This window comes from Fundulus heteroclitus, chromosome 12, assembly GCF_011125445.2.
Source record: "Fundulus heteroclitus isolate FHET01 chromosome 12, MU-UCD_Fhet_4.1, whole genome shotgun sequence".
Lineage (NCBI taxonomy): Eukaryota > Metazoa > Chordata > Actinopteri > Cyprinodontiformes > Fundulidae > Fundulus > Fundulus heteroclitus.
The window spans coordinates 30313895-30332632 of NC_046372.1; the positions used below are offsets into that span (position 1 = coordinate 30313895).

An 18738-nucleotide genomic window follows, 5' to 3' on the forward strand; every position below is an offset into this window, starting at 1 on the left:
CTCAGACCTTGGAAAACTTTGTAAAAAATGTCATTTAAAATGTGCAGTTCCAGAGGAATTAATTAGGACCGCCCTACAATTATTCTCATTTTAAAATGTCAAAAAGCACACTCAGGAGTATCATATCAGGTGGATGTGATAAATATTGCTCAGCATTTTGAAGGAGGTTTGACCTGTTTACACGTCAGACATTTAGCTTGGTGTGCTCCTGACGGTCGACGTGAGAGTGAACGCAGCGTCAGGTAAGATCGAAAGAGATCATGAGTCTGGTAAGAGATTTAAAGAGATATTTAAAAAAAATAATTAGCCATTTGTATGGAGATACATCATTTTGGGCTTAATTGTAATTTCAAATCAGGTCTGAAAGATTTATGTGCATAGCTGAGATTTACTAATTAGACCCTGCGGAAACTCTGAACTATATAGTTGTAGCAGTTTAAATATATTTGTAGCATCTAAACACAATAAAAATCCTTTTAAAGTATAGAATAAATTTGACAATGATAATATATATGTATTATTTTGTTTTCCTGTAATCCTTTTATTGTCAAAATTATTTTTATTTTACAAGCTTATTAAACTTGATTCGCAATATGCGCTCTGATTTACAAACACAAATATATATGACAGGAATTTATGTATCATGAGGTTTAGTTGCTGTGGAGTGTTAGGGCGCGTTTGCTCTATAATACTGCTCAAAAATAAACTGAATCAATGGCACGACTGGAGAGGGAAGTGTAAGCAGGACAAAGGGAAATCACATCAGAAACAAGAAAAAGAAATAATTAAAAAGGACAGAAAAATTCCTATATAATTAAATTCAGAACAAACTTCTAATTAGTGCTGGTGAACAGGAAAAAAAAAAATCCTTCTTGCAATAATGACAGCTGATCTGAAAGCGAGGCGACACGTTCACAGCACTGTGGAGGAGTTTGACTGTAAGGCAAGAAATATCTGGTGCAGAAACATGCTCTGTGGTGAGATCTCCCTCATGTTCTCTCTGCTGAGGTCACAACACAGCTCTGATGGCCGGGCTGCCCAGCGGCCTGCGGCACACCATCCTGAGCGTGTGTATGTGTGTGTGTGTGTGTGTGAGTACGTGTGTGTTTTCCCAAACTCGCCGAGGCTGCCTCATTATTTGGCAGACAGAGAGGAGCATTTGATCCTGGATGTTTAGCCTCCTCCTCTCTGTCACAGCCACTGGAGCCCTCTCTGGGTAATTGACTGACTGTTTGATCTCCCTCTGACTCGGCATTACTGCACACATTTGCACACATAGACAAACACGTTTGTCTTGCAAGTGTCTGCTCACGGCCCACGGTTACCCATTCCAAACGCACACAGTTATGATTTGTGTGCAGCGGAGGAATCCAAGAGAGGAGCAGAGTTTTGAGCTGGAAACAGGGGAAACTTGTGCATAGCTGAAGGCCATGCTTTCTTCCCTCTGCACCAAATGTTGCACGCTGTTAAAAATGGTAATCGGCTGTGATTGTCACAAATTTCAAAACAAACGCTAGGTGACTGAAAAGCCAAAGTGACGCCCCGAGTGATACTCCGACAGGAGCCGCGAATCAAAGCATGCCGACTATAATTAGGTTCCATCTGGGCTACATTATTTAAAGCAGCACCAGTTAATTGCTTGTGTACAAATGGCCTATTTTATTTGAATCAAATTCTTTTTTATTCATAATTACACTGATGTGAAGGGGGGCATATCTCTTTTGCTTCAGTTATAATATAAATACATATTCAAATGAAGAACGCTTTGAGGCGAGGGGGAACGCAAAATGATGATACTTTTCTTTGTGTGAGTTGATTTTCTTTAAACAATTATGAGCGCTTAAAAAAATGTACTGACATTTGGGTTAAATGATTAATAAACCTCCATTGGAAAAAAAAAAGGATTAACCCTGATATAATTATGAAGCAAAAATCAGAAAAGCAGAATTTCTGACAGGGACAATTTTTTAACTAATAGGCTGAAATATAAATGCAGGAAAAAATAATCTTATTTCCTCTTTTTTTTCTTTAAAGAAAACCCCAGATAAAAAGCAACAACACACAAACAGGGGATAATCTTATCAATCTCCAATCAAATGTAACCTAAGCTTTTGTTTTATCTCAACGTGAGGCCAAGCAGTGCATTGTGGGAGCAGGCCTCTGCAGCCTGTAACCTTAGCCGGCCCGCTGTTCGTGGAAACTATCTGTTGCATGCCTCACCGGGAGAGAATCGGCGTCTGAATCCTGCTTGTCAGACGATCAGACTTCCGACTCTTTCTGGTATTAGATGCTCTTTCGTGGTGTGTGAGCAGACTTTGAGCCTCGATGTATGGTCGTCCCCCGAGCAACGACCACGCATGAGCGGTCAAGTTTTTTTGTTGCGTATTGTCGCTTTGCTCGCAGACATGCTTAAAGGTCAAGGATGACATTTTGCTCCGTGTGGCTGTCTGCTCAGGGTGGCGCGACACGTTGCCCGAGAAGACGAGGTCAAAGAGAGGCGCGGGCAGGTGACAGGTGGTCGGCCACACTGTCGGAGCAACGCTGGCCTCTGTAAAAGAGAATGGGCATGTCGTCTTTGGCCAGAAACCTTAGATTTTAACTCAGAGCAGGACCGACATCTAATGGAGATTAAAACAGGTAAAATTAGATGCCACATAACCTGCTTGTTTAAAATAAAAAAAATAACATCACAAACTCAGAGGTTAACTAGTTTCCTTGCTAACCTACATCAAACAAGAGAAAATCACCCAAAACAGAGCTCGTTTGATCCGACCAGTTTCACCGCTGTTACCTCTTGAATGGAATCCATTTTTAATGCTCGTTTGTAAGTGGGGTCCACCCCACCTCCCCCCACTTCCACTCACCATTCTGTCATCCTGCTTTTAATTGCTTTGCTTATTACTGTGTGTTGTTGTTAGACAAAAACAAGCCAGAACTCATTAAGCATCCAGAGATGAGGAACCTGAATCACTTGCTAAAGGGGCTGCTAGGGGGACTTTGTATTTACTAAGACCAAAAAAGAAAAGAGAGCGAGAAGAAAATCAAGAGGAAAACCAGAAAGAGAATATCACATGAACTGGTTGAAATCATTACCCAGCCTGTGCTACTTTGCTTTCTATAAACTGGTCCGATGCAAAACCATGACCAGGATAAAAGCCTTATCGCCATGCATTGAAAAACTTTCCATTTATTGCCATGTAATAATCAAAAATGATGTGATAAAGTGACAAAAACTATATTCTAAATTGAATAAAAGTTACATGGTTGTCAAAATATGTATTCAGTCTCCCTCCACCAATACTTTGTAGTACTACCTTTTAAGTCTTTTGGGTTATGTCTCTAACATTTTGCCAGTTCCACTTTGCATAACAGCTTAAGCCCAGCCAGACTGGATGGAGCGTGTGTGAACATCCATTCTGAAGTCTTTCCAATAATTTTCCTTTAGATTCAGGTTTGGACTTTGACTGGCTAATTCCAACATAACATGACCATCTGCCTGTATATCTAGGGTCATTGTCCTTTTTTCATTGAACCTCCACAATCTAAAATCTTTTGCAGCCTCTATCAGTTTTCCTTTCAGGACTGACCCCTATTTAGCAAAATTCATCTTCTGATCAACTACTGTAGCATTTTGCATGGCCGAAAGGTCATGTTATGTCTCACGGGAACAGATCACTGTCTTCCATGTTGGCTGGGTCTTCTGTGGTGTTTGTGACTAACTGCTTCTTATGATCTTCTTTCAACAATAGCGTTTATCTTACCATTCTTCTGTAAAGGACAAAATTATGGAGTTAATGACCGATGACTGGCCCATGAAGAATGTATCACGACGTATCTGTAGCTCCTCCACATTTACCATGAGCCTCTTGGCTGCCTCTAAGTCAGTTTAGGTGGACGGTTACATCTAAGTAGGTTTGAATTTTTGTCATAATTTCAGTTTGTAATGATTTCTTTAGGTGTACCAAAGAAAACAGGACTAAACAAGAAATGCACACAACACTTTTTTAAATTTTTTTGCTATCATTTTCCTTCCACTTCTCTTGTGCTATCTTTTGTGTTGGTCTCTCACATAAAGTTCCATTAAATACATTAAAGCTTCAAGGTTCAATGTGAAGGAATATGAAAAGTTCAAAGGGTATGAATACTTTTTCAAGGCACTGTACTTTTTTCTGTCTCATTTAGTTGAATCCCTCATCTTTCCTCTCCAACTTATTTTCCCCTCTAGCCAGACACCGAGACTGGACAGGGTGCTTTTTATTTTACTGGGAAGAGCGGCCTTGGCCGTCTTAAAAGACATTGGCTTTTATAGACTTGGAGCCAAGTATTTACAAGATAACGCTGGTCCAAGGACTCTGCGGGCTATTTGATACCTGCGTCAGACGCTCTGCTCTCCAGTAAAAATCGAAAGGTCCAAACATCCCCTCCCCTCTATATAACCTCTCAATGTCAGCTACTTTACTAAACTCTGTACAAACTCGCTGAAATGCACGAGAATAAGATCTAGGTGTGCATCAACTTTAGTATAAAGAGCTGGGTTCCACCTTTCAGAGTTGGATGCAAAGAGTTTAAAAACAACAAAACATTTTAGAATAAAAGAGTCAAGCTGGATCTGTGTGATAGTTGCCTGTAGAAATATATATTTTTCCTTGTAGGGAATTACAGGTTGATGCTGTATATATTTATTGGCAAAAATAACAATACTGCATTGTGTTTGTATCAAAATATCAAAATAGACATGATAATATTAGGTAGATTCTGGATTCCTGGAGAGCCCTGTAGTGCTATATTCACTGAACTGCTCCACATTTTATCATGTTGAATGTATTTTCTTATGTGATATACCAACTAACTACACATAATTGTGGTCTATCACTCCAATCCCAATAACACACATGGAGGTTTGTTGTACTGTGACAAAATGAGAGAAGGTTCCAGACGTGGGTATACTTTTGAAAAGCCCTGTGCCGTGCTGGAACTGGCAGACACGGTTCATGCTGATACATCCAAGACTTGAGGTTTCAAAAACCTACATATACCTAATAATTCAAAATGAAGCTTCTGTGTAATGGAACAAGGCTAAAAAAAAGTCTAGGCCTACACAAGACAGTGAGTACACACATATTTGTCTATGGTAGGACCTTGTTAGGATTACTTTCTATATTTTAGCTCTGTAAACACTAGTCTTACTTCCAGGTCCAGGCCCTTTGTTCCATCTGCTCCACCATTGGTCGGGACTTAAATGGCAACACTCAATGGGCTGCAAGCTCGCCTGACAGGGTTTTGTTTCTATCCTGTTGAGGAGCAATGGAGAGGTTTCGTTTCCATGCCCAGACACAATCTAAACTCAAAAGCAGCATGGCTAAACAGAGAACCCCTCCAAAAAGACCGTGCACAAGCAAAGGCTCTACATGCATATGCATACACTTACAGAGAACATCATGGCGCTTGGACAAAGGTCAGGACAGATAAACCTGCCAAGCATGAGATGGACAAGATGGAGCAGAGACAGAACATCTACACATGTAGGTATGCTGACATACACATACTCTAACTGAGAGTCCAAACCAAACTGAGGCCAAGTTGGACATTTACTAAAATACTGACTGACGCTATACTAGTCAGGCCAGTTGAGCCTGGGCCCGGGACAAGACCATCATTTTAAAATGACTTGTTTTCTTCCTGTGTTATAGTACATCTAGCTGCTGTAGACTGTCGCACTAAATTAATACTAACATCTGACATTTCTGAATTTAAATATATTTAAATTTCTTTGATGCCTACGTCTTCATTTTAATATAAGATTTTCACATGTACAAATATCTATTTTGGGACTTAGAATTTATTGAATTGTGACACTTTAGGCTTTACATACATGCTGGATGGTCCAAATGGTGCATATTTTAAGCTACAGCTGATTTTTGAGTGAGTTTAGATTTGAGTTCCAAATGCTATGAACCAAAATCATCCTTTAGAAGCTGAGGTTCTACAGCTGTATCTTCATTTTATTCACTGCTGCTAAACCTCCACCTACATATCCTGCACTGTTGTGAACATGTCCAGAATTAACGTGAATCTAGAGCAAGTTACGAAACAGTGCAACCACGGACATTTATCAGCCTCCAAAACACTACCTATCGGACCTGTTCTAATTATAACTTCCACTAGCAAAAAGATATACCGCATGTCCCTGATAGAACTTGCTACGTTAGTTAGTGCCATTAGAGCAGCGGACAGAGAGATAAGAGAGGTCCAGCTGGGACCACTGCAGCAAGAAATTAGAAATATAAAATTTAAAAATGTTTTATCTTATTCAAATATGCTTAATTTTTTCTTTTCCAAACAGACCTATCAAGAAAACATTTTTTTGCCCATAATTTGATGAGTAGAGGGCCCTCCCTCCACCATGACCCTGGGACAATTGACCTGGTTGCCACCCCCTGTCAGCGGCTCTGACTACAATCACTCCTCATTCCAAATAACACATGTTTCCTGGTCCACTTCAACTAAGTGAGGTCTAGGACACACACATGGACACGCTTGTTCACCTCCAGGACAACAGCTACCTTACAGCCTACACACATCACTCTGCCACAAAGGCTCTAGATAAAGACAGGAGCAGGACGGGTCCCGCGCACCTGTAACAAAGACGGAACCAGTGGTTGTCAACTTTGAGTGTGGGAACCAAGTCACAGTAGTGTGTGAATATATTTTCACCCACCTTTCATTTTATAACCCTAAGTAAAATCCGGTGAAATCAACTGCCTTCAGAAATAGATTCCTGAGTTACAATGGCCTAATCAAAGACCTAAATCCAATTGAAGACTTAAAAACCCATGTTCTCAGATGATGTACATCCAATCCGACTGAGCATAAAGTCAAACAAAAGTATATAATACAAACATATATAATACATAATAACCTGCTGACGTCCCCCCCCCCTCACATGATTTGAAAGACAGGGCGTTATTTGGATGCCAAGTTGGCAGCACCTGTGAAAAGCACAGAAAGGGTTAAAATAATACATTTTTATTCTATATAGGCAACCTTTGGTAAAAGGTTTGCCATTATACAATAAAAAAACAACATTACTGGAGTTTTGTTTCACTTTAAGCTAGTTTTGAAATGAGGAAATGGCAAAAATCTCCATCTCTAGATGTACAAAGCTTAGAGACAAAAACTGGAGAACTTGCAGACCTTATTGTTCAAATGCAAACACAGAGCAACATGTGTTGTAACAAATACAGTGAGGAATAGATGGTGTGTGTCGGGCTGGACACACACCACACATACATACTGTAGATGTGTGTATGTGTGTTGGCTGGATGAAAGGACTACACATGAGAAAAGAAAGTTCAGGTGGGGGTGGAGCAGGCCAGAGGTGGAGATAGCACAGAGTGGGTGCTGAGGGTGGGGCAGGTCTGAAATAGATCACTTAATGGAACAAAGTGTAATTAATGGGTCACCACAGATAAGAGCGCTCTGGCCCTATCTGGGAATGTGCTAATAGAGCTGACACACACTCAGCAAGATCAGCGCACAGCCAGCTCCTCTTTCTGAGTGTCTGCCTGTGTGCAAAGTTTGTGCACATGAGCATGAGCGTGTTTTGACACACGGCGGATAAATAGCGGGCGGAGAAAGACTGCCAAGGTGACGGGTTAACATAGTTTCCTCCATGACAAAGATCTGTTGTCCTTGCAATCAGAGAGAACTCAGAAGGAAAACACAGACTGCTCTCACTGCGATGCCTCCCTAGTTCACGTAGACCTTCAGCCTCACATCAAAACATGACTGATGTTATTACACTTGGCGAGCCGGCACGCCTTCAGTCACGGGGATGTGGTTGTTTATGGAGAGATTGAGGAGAAGGAAGCCACCTGGTCAAGAGGGGGTCAGACTTGAAGTGTTCTGACAGAAGTAAAAGGCCACAAACCTCTCCTTAAACTTCCTGCTGGACCGCGTCCCTGCGTCAGGGGAACTCGTCTGGAGCCAAGTGGCCTGTGCACGTGTGTGTGTGTGTATGTGTGTGTGCAGGGGTTGTTGGTCGAATCTCAGTTTTTGGAGAAGGGGCGAGGGAGGGTTTGCAGCCAGGCACATGCCTTGGGATATTGAGATGGTCGGTGATGGACAGGGCAAGACAAGGAGGATTTCCCCTGTTTGTCTTAAGGAGCGGAGCTGCCATGTCACACACACTCTCGAGGGGAAAAGTCTGTCTCCAGGATGGATTTCTTTTTGTGTGTGTGTGTGTTGAGGAGGGGGCGTGAGGCAGATAGGTCATGCATGCGGTTTATTTTGTGTGTGCGTTCAGGGTCACAGACCTAGGGGCCATCTACTTCAAACTGGTTTAGTCAGACAAGGCAAGGCCACATTAACACACAGCATGACTTAGTAATAGCGAGACCCCGAGCTTGGTGCTGTTCATGTGGGAGTACAATAAGAAAAAAAAAAAATCAGCACATAACTTACATATCTTTATGGAAATTACCTTTTTAATGCCATTACAGTCACCTTGACAAGTCAGTAAAAATGAAATGAAGCGAATGTAACAGTCCTCAAACACAAGGGCACGACCTCGACAATATCAAGCTGTGCACGGAGCTCTAGGTGAATCTTAAATCTTGCTATGTGTTGTTAAGTGTGTCCACAGCTGCCTGTTAAGTGGGCCCTGTTTGTGTGTAAGCGTGTGATGTAGCATCAGGGGGTTAAATGGAGAGGGACGGGCCTCCAATCTGTTAGGACAAGGAGAAAACAGCTTCAAAGACTCAACATCAATCCCCCCCCCACCACACACACACACACACACACACACACCAAACACACACGAGCGCACACTGACGGACAGTCCATTGCTCCCAGCATATCTCTATTTTGTCCTTGGACTGTCTGAATACCACTGGAGGCGAGCATGATTTGAGAGAGCAAGTGGGAACAAGAGAGACAGGCAGCCAGAGAGAAGAGAAGAAAGAGCCAAATGATAGAGAGAAGGAGAGAGAGGGAGAGAAAAGAGGCGTCGCCTCAATGACATCTAAAGAGATAACTCACTCTCCAGAGCTCTTTTTCTCTTGCTATCACTTTCCCAGGCAGCACTCCTTCCACACAAGGCCTGAGAAGGGACTGCGTGTTAAGCTATGCGAAATGAGTGGAAGTGCAAGCAAATACAGCCTGAAAGAAGATGCCCCCCCCCCCCCCCCCCCCCCACACACACACACACATAAAACGTAGCTATTACTATGAGTACAAAACTGTAAAAAAAATGATAGACATGGTGAAAATGGCACTTCTATATTTGGTGGAAAAATTATCCCAGTCCTACATTACAATGCCCTGAAAAAGCAGTTCTCTTCCTTTGAATTTTTCACAGCGCAACAACTAAAATATGTGTATTTCAATGGGGTTAAACAAGACGTACCCACAAAAGGTTTAACATAATTATGAAGTGGAAAGTAATTGCTTGATGGGTAACATTTTTTTTAAGATGGAAGAGTCCCGTCGGCCTTCCATCTGTCCATCCATAGTCTTCTGCTTATCTGAAATCTGATAAGCAGGGGCAACATGTCTAGGAGAGAAACCCAGACATCCCTCTCCCCAGCGACATCCTCTAGCTCATTCTAGGGGATCCTAAGGTGTTCCCAGATCAGACAGGATATATAGTCCCTCCAGCGAGTTCTAGGTCTTGCTCTTGTGGTCTCCTCCCAATAGAATGAGAACAGAAAACTCCCAAAGGGAGGTGCCCAGGGGGCATCCTTATCAGAAGAACAAACAACCTCAAATGACTCCTATCGATGCAGAGAACCAGCAGCTCTATCTTGAGTCCAGCCCCGATAACAAAGCTCCTCACCCTGTTGCTAAGACTGAGCCAGGCTGGAGGAAGCTCATTTCTACCACTTGCATCCGGGATCTCGTTCTTTCAGTCATGATCCATACCTCATGACCGTAGATGAGGGTTGGAAAGTAGACAGACCTGCAAATCGCGAGCTTTTCACTTTGGCTCAGCTCTTTCTTCATTCCTGCAGAATCCATCCTTCCATCTCTCGTTCCATCCTACTATCCTTCATGAACAAGACACAAAGATAATTAAACTTCTCCACCTGAGGCAAAGATTGACCCCCCCACCTAGAAGGGTGACATCAAACTTTCAGACTGAACGTGATTTGAGCGTCAAAAAGGCGTCCAACGCCTTGACCCAGACACCAGTGCAGAGCATTTTTGAGTGTGATATTGATTTATCTTCAAGTTGTTAAGTTAGATTTGTGAGCAACCTCTTTATGGTAAGAATAATTTTATTATGAACCTGCACTCAAATAACTTTTTAATGGATGATACTAGGGGCATAGTGTAAACAGCTACTCTTGTACTTGATGCTTAACTTTGGGGTGAAAGCCCAAAACGCTGAGTCACAGCCATTCTACAAACAGAGAAACAAAAACAGACGGAAACATAAAGCGATCCACTGCTGCCGCTATTGTTGGATATGCTCCATTTTGCAGAAGGAGAAAACAATGGGGAAGACTTAACCTTTTGATAAGCTGCTTCTAGTCCCCCGCTGTATGCATTTTTCATTGAAACGTCTGAGTCAGAAGGAGAATAAACACCTACTCTCACTCCACATAGAGGAGAGAGGTTGCATTCTACAGTCTGGTCTGTTGATTGTAGATTAGTAGAGAATGACATCCAAGAAGCTTTGATTTTAATTTAAAAAAACAGGAAGTACAAGTACACAGAGTAAAGCATCAGGCAAAGACCTTAAAGGGGCCTAGTCATGTACTATGACCATGCATTTCTATGCCAATAGCTAACTCTAGTTGCATACAAAAGTTTTCCGATTAATAATTAGAGGTGTTGGCTTGTATTTTATTTCTGTGTTTTACATTTTGTCTTGTTCTATTTGTGGGTAAACAACACACTTTTGTGTATATTTACCATAAGACCCCGTGACTGGAAGTACGCGATTGCGCATGTGTCAATGAGTAAACAAGAGAAGCAATGGATCCCAGTGAGTCCGCGACACCCAGGGAAGGTGAGAAAAGAAAGAGTAAGTATCCCTAACCCTGTAGATCAGGTTGGTCTTCGACACCGCTGAGCTGTTGCTTTGCTGCGAGGCACTGCAGGACGGTCTACTGGCTCCTGCAGTGCCTCGCCATCTCGCTTTCTGATAGTGCCGTAGTACTGCCGGCAGATGGCACAACACTGTTTATGTCTACTGATTGCACAGGCTCCAAAAGGATAACCCTATCAGGATGAACGCTTGCCATATATTGTTTTATTTGAAGATGAATACGTGTTTTTATGGTCACTGAACGTGACAAGGCCCATTTATGATCTAAGAATGCATTGTTTTTAAGCCAAGCGAAGTTCAAGAGGAGCATAGAAAAAATACACTGCATAAAGAGTTGTTGGGGAGACTTTGAGGAGAGATGGATCATAAACCACAATTAGGCCAGTAGCCTGGAGTAAACCCAAAAGGGGGAAAAAAAATTAAAAATAAACCAGGAGAGACAGCTTATCTGCAGACTCAACTCAAAAATCATAAGTAGTGATGGATCATGTGCTGGAGACAGTTGTTGAGGCTGGTGATGTGAAAAAAGTGTTTAAATACAAACCGTAAGGATGAGAGATGAAAACACGCGCGCAGTAGGAAAACGGGCATAAAAACTACCCTCTGTCATAATTTAAAGGAGCTACAAATACTGTGTTTACAATGTATATTTTATGCCTCCCAGTTCAAACGCAGCTTCATCTGTGCTCAGCTGCTAAGTGATAGGATTTCACTTTTTATAGCAGCGCCCCATCCCACTCATTCAACCCACCACCCCCAGTTCCTCTGTTATTCAATGTGGTGTGATTCTGCACGCCTCATGCAATGACTTTCAACTGTACAACCCCCCAAGGGCCAAAGAAGCATATTAAATCCCTCCCTAACCCTGTCTTGTTCCCCCCTTAAGCAAAACCTCCATCCTAGAAACACATCCAAGCGAGCGTACGCACACAGTCAAGGAAAGGTGCGGAAAATGGAGATGACTGCCTCATATTTTACAGCAGTTAAAGTTTCTTTCTGTATTTATTGCTCTGTCCGTGAGCAGTTTCTCCCGAGATCACAGCGGCACTCTCTGACCTCTGGGTAGAGCTTCTCTAGTGACCTTGTGGCTTTGACTGAGTTGAACTACAACGCACGACCACTTAGGTTACTTTGGTTTAATGATGCTTTTTACATGTAGACTTTTATACGTCCTAATACACATAACAAAGTTGTCCAAGGCTACAATTCACAGTAAAGGCATAAGTGTAGTGCTCAGCTTGGAGAAAGGAGCAGCGATGGGGTCAAAGGCTACGGATCCAATAAAATGACCGAGTGAGCATTTAGTCTCACAATTTTCAATGGAGGGAGACAAATTTGAATATTCTAACATTCAAAAATCCTAAAAAAAGATTCTTCTCTTGTGAAATAAAAAAAAAAAATGACATAATTTTTGAGTCCCTTTATAAACTACAGAATTGTTATTGCATTTTTATGCCATAAATTCTCCGTCTAATGCAGCGTTAACGCACGTGCACTTTCTGCTGAACTCTTAACCTAACATGTTCTCTAGTTTCGGCCATCATAAGCCTCCCTTCCTACTAAAATTTTCTCTCCTTTCCTCTTCTTTCTCAGGTATCTGACTACATACTGTTTGCGCCAGCAGAAAATTCCCACTTCACCTCAGGGGAAAAAGGCCTCTTTTTTTTCTCTGCCGCACTCATCTCTCATTCTGCTCTTGTATGTTTTCCATGCTGGCAAAGCTTCTTCTCCCTGCATGCAGAAGAGAGTTTGCTCCGTTTCTGGTAGTCCCATAAGGGAACCTAAAGTGTGATGTTACAATCTTCCATCCAGAGGATCCCCTCTCTCCAACTGCTCTTTTCTTTCTTTCCCTGCTGGTTGTTCATGTTCCTATTCTTTTTTTCTTGTCTCTGACAGCTTTTTAGTTTCCTCTTCGCTCTGTTATTTGACTCTTAAATCCCTACCACTTTCCCTCTGCCAAGATCCTGTCGCCTGTGACAGACACTATCGAAATTGTGCCCTTTTCCTCTTAATTTTAATGTTATTTGTTTTTTAACAATTGCGTTGGAAGTAAATTTTCTTTGTTATTTTCATGAGATAAAAGGCTTACCTTGTTACAAAAAAAGTCAGTATGTTTAAGAAGTGAACAAACGTGAAAAGTCTCAGAAAGGCAAAATCACTGGGAACACTCCATATTATATTCCAATTTATACCATGAAAAATATTCTTTAGCAAATAGTCGCTCTACAGAACTACAGAACAAAAGAAATGTTAAGCTCATCATCCAAAACACCCCGGTATCTGCATTTTGATTTACAAATTCAAACATTTACTATGTAAAATATTTAACGTTACCGAACAGGTTTTCAATCGGATTAGCGGCCCACAGTCCATGATGTTAATCTAGTTAATTGCTTGGCTTGTTGAAATACAATTCCTACCACAAACAGCGACTGCTCTGGTTACTGATGTGAACACAACTGTAAGTGTGCAGTAATGATAAACACTTCAGACTTCAGATTTTAGGCAAACGATAGTTAAAACACTATTACATTAACTAAATCTTAAAATTAATAAATTACAGTTAAAGTGAGAAACCTATACGATTATGTACATGAAGACCTTTTAAATACACCAGGTTTAAATAAGGATTTTAAACAGCATTTGAAAGAGTAGCAGAGATATTTTTGATGAACTGCAGAGCCTTAAGACAAGACTATAAGTACTGTGTTGCTGAAATTCCCATGACCCCTCTCTGTGGACAAGGCCTCCAGTTAATAAAGTCCCACGTACAAATGCTATTGTGATTATATTTATTTTTACAAATTAACAAGTGTCTCAAATTCCTCCTCACAGTTTCCTTTATTCAATAGGTTTTCTTTAGTGCTCTATAAAGGCTCATATCCGCTGTGGTCTTGTGTGGATGGGTGTTTGTGTTACTAAACAAGCACATGTGGAAATATTAATTTTGTTCTTTTCAACAAACAAGTTGTAACTTTCTGTGGACAGGTCCTGTAGGCCCACAGTGCATTGCATGTGTCCATCCCTTCGAACTTCTTCACAAGTTGTAGGAATACAAACAAAAATGTTGTAGTTTTGTATTTTAATGGGATTTTAAGTCATCAACCAGTATAAAATAGCACATAAATATGATGAAGTAGAAGGAACATATACAAGGTTAATACTTTCTAAGCAGCACAGTTTGAATTGGTATCAATAGTTTGGAAAACAACCTTTTGCTGCAAATACAGGTGACAAGCTTTTTGTATTACATAAAATATTATTTGATCTAAACCTTTCCATTGTAGTCTTGGCTGTATGTTTAGGGCTGGTGTCATACTGAACTTCAGTCTGAATGGCTCAAGACGCCAAATCAACCCACATGCGTAGATAACAGAACAAGAAAGTACAAGAGCGGAACAGTGCATACCGGCATCTCCGTATTATTATGAAGTTGTTGCAGACAATATTAAAACCACATCATAACAAGATAAACAAATAAAAGAAAAGAAAAAAGCACAGCTATTAAGAGAGGTCTGTGTAGATGTGTTGTCAGAGTCAGGACAGTGACGTAAAAGACAAATGAAATGCGACATGACCGTTCAGACTGCACACAATTTGAAAACTATCCAATACGTATCCGATTTAGTACAACATATAGAGATGGCACAAACCAGATTTTATTTTTTATTGGGCCGTTTACACTGCAATGAAAAAGACGGATAGGGGTCGCAATCGCCTGTTGTGTGATCGTAGCCTTAGATCTAACAGTGTTGTTCCTCCAAAAAAGTAGAGAGCTGGCAAAAAAAAATCCCATGATCAAAATGCATTTGTAGGTTGAAATACATAGAATGAAAATAGAAAATCTCTGCTTTGAGAAATGCCACAGCAGCATAAAGTGCAAAGCTGCTCACCCTTACTTCACCACAAAGTCACACTGATGTAGACCATGTTATCAAAGCTGTAGGTCCAGATCAAAGAGTAGTTAAGTGGTTAAGCAGCCACAGTAAGCCACCATTTTTTCCTTTAGTCCCTTTGTTTAGATGACTCTGATATGTTATGATTTTTTCCCTCAGCTTTTATTCAATATAAGCACCAATTAAACACTTGAAACTTTGTTCCCCTTTCAGCTGTTATGAGAGGCTCCTTAAACGACAGGGGGCCTCCCATGAAACAGGTGTGCCCCCCTCAGCTTTGGGGTCACTTTCTGTCTTTGAGAGCGTGACAGCTCTAATCAGTCTGACGGAGATATAAAGCTCAGTCCAGGTGTCCAGGTGTTCTTAGTTTCAGTATGTTATAGGGTGAATGCACACCAACACCTGCTCGGCTGTGGCCCCGGGGAACAGACAGGTTCAAGTTCCACCCAAACAAACATATTGTACCAATTGCTCATTGTATTTGTGCTCTTTGGGGTGTATGATTGTCAGCTTATGCCTGGCAGAAATGTGTGTAACCAGCCTACTTCTACTGTATGGCCTCTGCACTCGTCATTTACACTGCAGGGTTGTGTTACCCAGACATGTCAAAGTCTACTTTTGTTCCCGCTGTCAGTTTGCTCTTCACCTTGAGATTGCTCTTGATCACACAGGCATTGGGTTCTGACATTTTTTGTTCCCACTTCTGTATGTCCATCTGAGACCACCCTAAACAAACGTGTCATCATGAGCCGAGGGCAATATTTAGAGGGGTGAATAAGTGTCTACCCAAATCGCATTCTCTCTTTCACTTTAACATATTTCTTTCCCTCAGACAGGCCTAAATCCAATGCCATGCAAAACTATTTTTGCCCCTAAAAAAGTCACCATCTGTCATGTTAGAACTAGGTTGTGCATAAATTGGAAAATTATACATCCTAGCCATTTTCTAAATCCGCAGGGTGGCTGGTGCTTAGCTTCAGCGGTGTTTGGGGAAGAGGTAGTGTACAGCCTGGACAGGTCACCAGTCTATTGCAGGGCAACAGAGAGCCACACGGGAAAAACAACCAATCACACATTCATACCTGAGGGCAATTTACAGAGAACAATTAACCTAATGGTCGGGTTTTTAGACTGTGGGAGGAAGACAGAGTACCCAGGGAGAACCCACACATGCACGGGGAGAACTCACACATTTAATTCGGGTGTTTCGGCCAGATATCCTCGACCCCAGGACCTTCTTGCTGCAAGGCAACAGCGCTTTTAACTGACCCACCGTTTTTAAAGGTGTTCCTTGCATTTGTATTTGGTACCCTCTACTTTAAAACCTGCAAACCAAATCCGAGGGAATCAATTGCCTTTAGAAGTCACTTCAGTAGGCTTTGAATGTTTGTGATATTAATATACACCAAGGCCGGAGTAAATAAGTTCATCAAGTTAAAATTGCTGTCAAAACTTTAGGTCACAAATAGATGTGGGGAAATATGGCAATTTGTTTTCATTGTAAATTGTATGAAAATTAATTAAAGGGGATTTGGATATAACTAATTGCTACAGAACTTTAGATTTATAAAACAAAATTTTAGCCTTTGAACATTTGAGAAGCATTGATATAACAACTTGAACACAGCGTAAATCTATTCTATTCCACGCTTTTCACAAAGATTTCCGTGTAATCCAAGAAGCTATTTCAGTTCTAATGAACAGGTGAGGAATTAGAGGTTCCTAATCTGTTGTTTTCACACACTGTTAAAGTTGTTTCAGGATTTTCTTCAGAAACTTTTCATAATGTATCCATATTTATTGAGAGAAATAATGATATAGAAGCAGACAAAAATTGATTGAAAATTAAGAAAAAAGACAACTAAATAACGGAGATGCTATTATAAATCACCCAACCTGAAAAAAATACTATACAAAGACACAAAAATGGAAAACAAGGCAAAAGCATAAGGCTAAAGTAGCTGGGGTTTCACAAAAATGGGGTGTGGGGGGGAAGTTAGAATAAAGGGGAGTGGGCTTGTGGGACCTGTCCTGCACTCGACCTGCAAATGCTGGCACGCCCTGTCCTTCTGGTGGCTAAATAAAGAGCCCAAGGGTGGGCTGGGCGGCTGGAGAAACAGACACAGAGTCGGCATTACCCAGCTAATCTCATTATGGAGGCAGCTCTGCCAAGCTGCCAGGGGTCAGCCAGAGTGCCACGTCAGTCACCGCACCTCTGGCACTCCCTTTGACCCCCCTAGCAGGTTTAAAATGTGACATGTCGTGACCAGGGATGAGAGACAATCAAGAGTGGGGTTGATGATGAAGGTGGGGAACACGAATCTTGCTTTCTCGTTAATTTGTTTTAGAGAGTGGGAAGTAGTTATAAGCAGTAGATGGCAAAACAGATGGAAACCAGAAACTGGACAACAGAAAAAAAATAAAAGACCATGAGACAAATGCGGTGAAACAAATTTAAAGCCAATACTAGAGAGGCAGAATGAGAGTGAGAAATATGATTAAAAAAAAAGTACGAGAGCTACAAAAAGGTTGAAAGGATGGATAATCAGCTTTTTCCTTTGCATCTAGGTTTATTATATTCACAGCGGATTGCATCAGGATGCGGTAGTGAACCAGGCAATCGCCATCCGACAGGGTCAACTGTGGTGCGATGCGTCTCTCACAAAGAAGGTGTGTGTCACAGGATGACGATCACACGCCAGACAACATAAAGTGTGATTCCATCAGGGACTCACAGAGACAGTCTTATGGCATTTAGGTATACATTCATGTCAAATCAATTTATCAAAAAAATAAAGACAGAAGTATGGAGAGCAACATAATCCTCTGTCGTGTCTCTATATGTAGTTTCCACGTCAGCCTACTTATCTGTCCTTTGCTCCTTCGCTCCTGCTGTGGGCACATTGAGGACCCGATGTCACGGCCCTTTTAGCTCTCGCTCCTATTGCTTGACAGATATTCTCCAACAATTTTAGACACCATGGAGCAACATCATCTTGGCAGAAACACCTTTCCAGGGTTTTTCAAAACAAGGTCAGAGAGATAAGCTACTGCTAACTGCCCCATATAGACAGTAGACGATGGACATCCTAATGTCTCAGAGAGCCACCAGAGATGAAAACCAATTTAAAAAAAACGTACTGTTGAAATGTCTCTATCTGAAAATGTGAGCAGATACGTAGAAAGACGTCACCAGTTTTGACCAAGAAAAAAAAAAGTACCTTACGGGGTAAATGTATATCGTTACTCATATTATTATTTTAAGACAAAACAAAACTCATCAAATTTAAACTTACAGTCAAATACTGACATATATGACTTGTGTTAACAATGGCTGAGGAAGTTGTTTGGTTTTTGCTATTACTTAAAAAGGAGAATAGAAGGCTCACCTTGCTGTCTTAAATTATTCATGTTCAGTTCTGACTGAAAATTAAAATGGCTTTGATTCAACCAAAAAGTTATTTTCTGAATGAAAATGACACAGGCGTCTCCAGAGATAATTATAAACAATGTCCAAGGAGTATGAATTTACATTATTTTTAATATTAATTTATACCCTTTGCAATAATCAATGGAAGAAGCTTTATCAGCATTATACTAATCAAACCTTCCTATAAATTGCTGACCAGTTTTTTGCATACTTCCAAAGGTAGTATAAAAATTACTTATTGAGCTCAAAGCCATCTTTCTGTCACCTTCATCTTTGGCTCTCTATAAACATTCTATCAGATTCAAGTCAATACTCTGTATGGGCCAATCAACAACATTACTTTTACTCCCAGTCAGGCA

General features: G+C 41.1%; 1 protein-coding gene across 1 annotated transcript in view; it reads right to left on the minus strand.

The window, feature by feature from the left end:
• Positions 1–18738, minus strand: part of fam172a (family with sequence similarity 172 member A) — a 213927-nt gene that overhangs the window by 6186 nt on the left and 189003 nt on the right. The window lies entirely within an intron of this gene.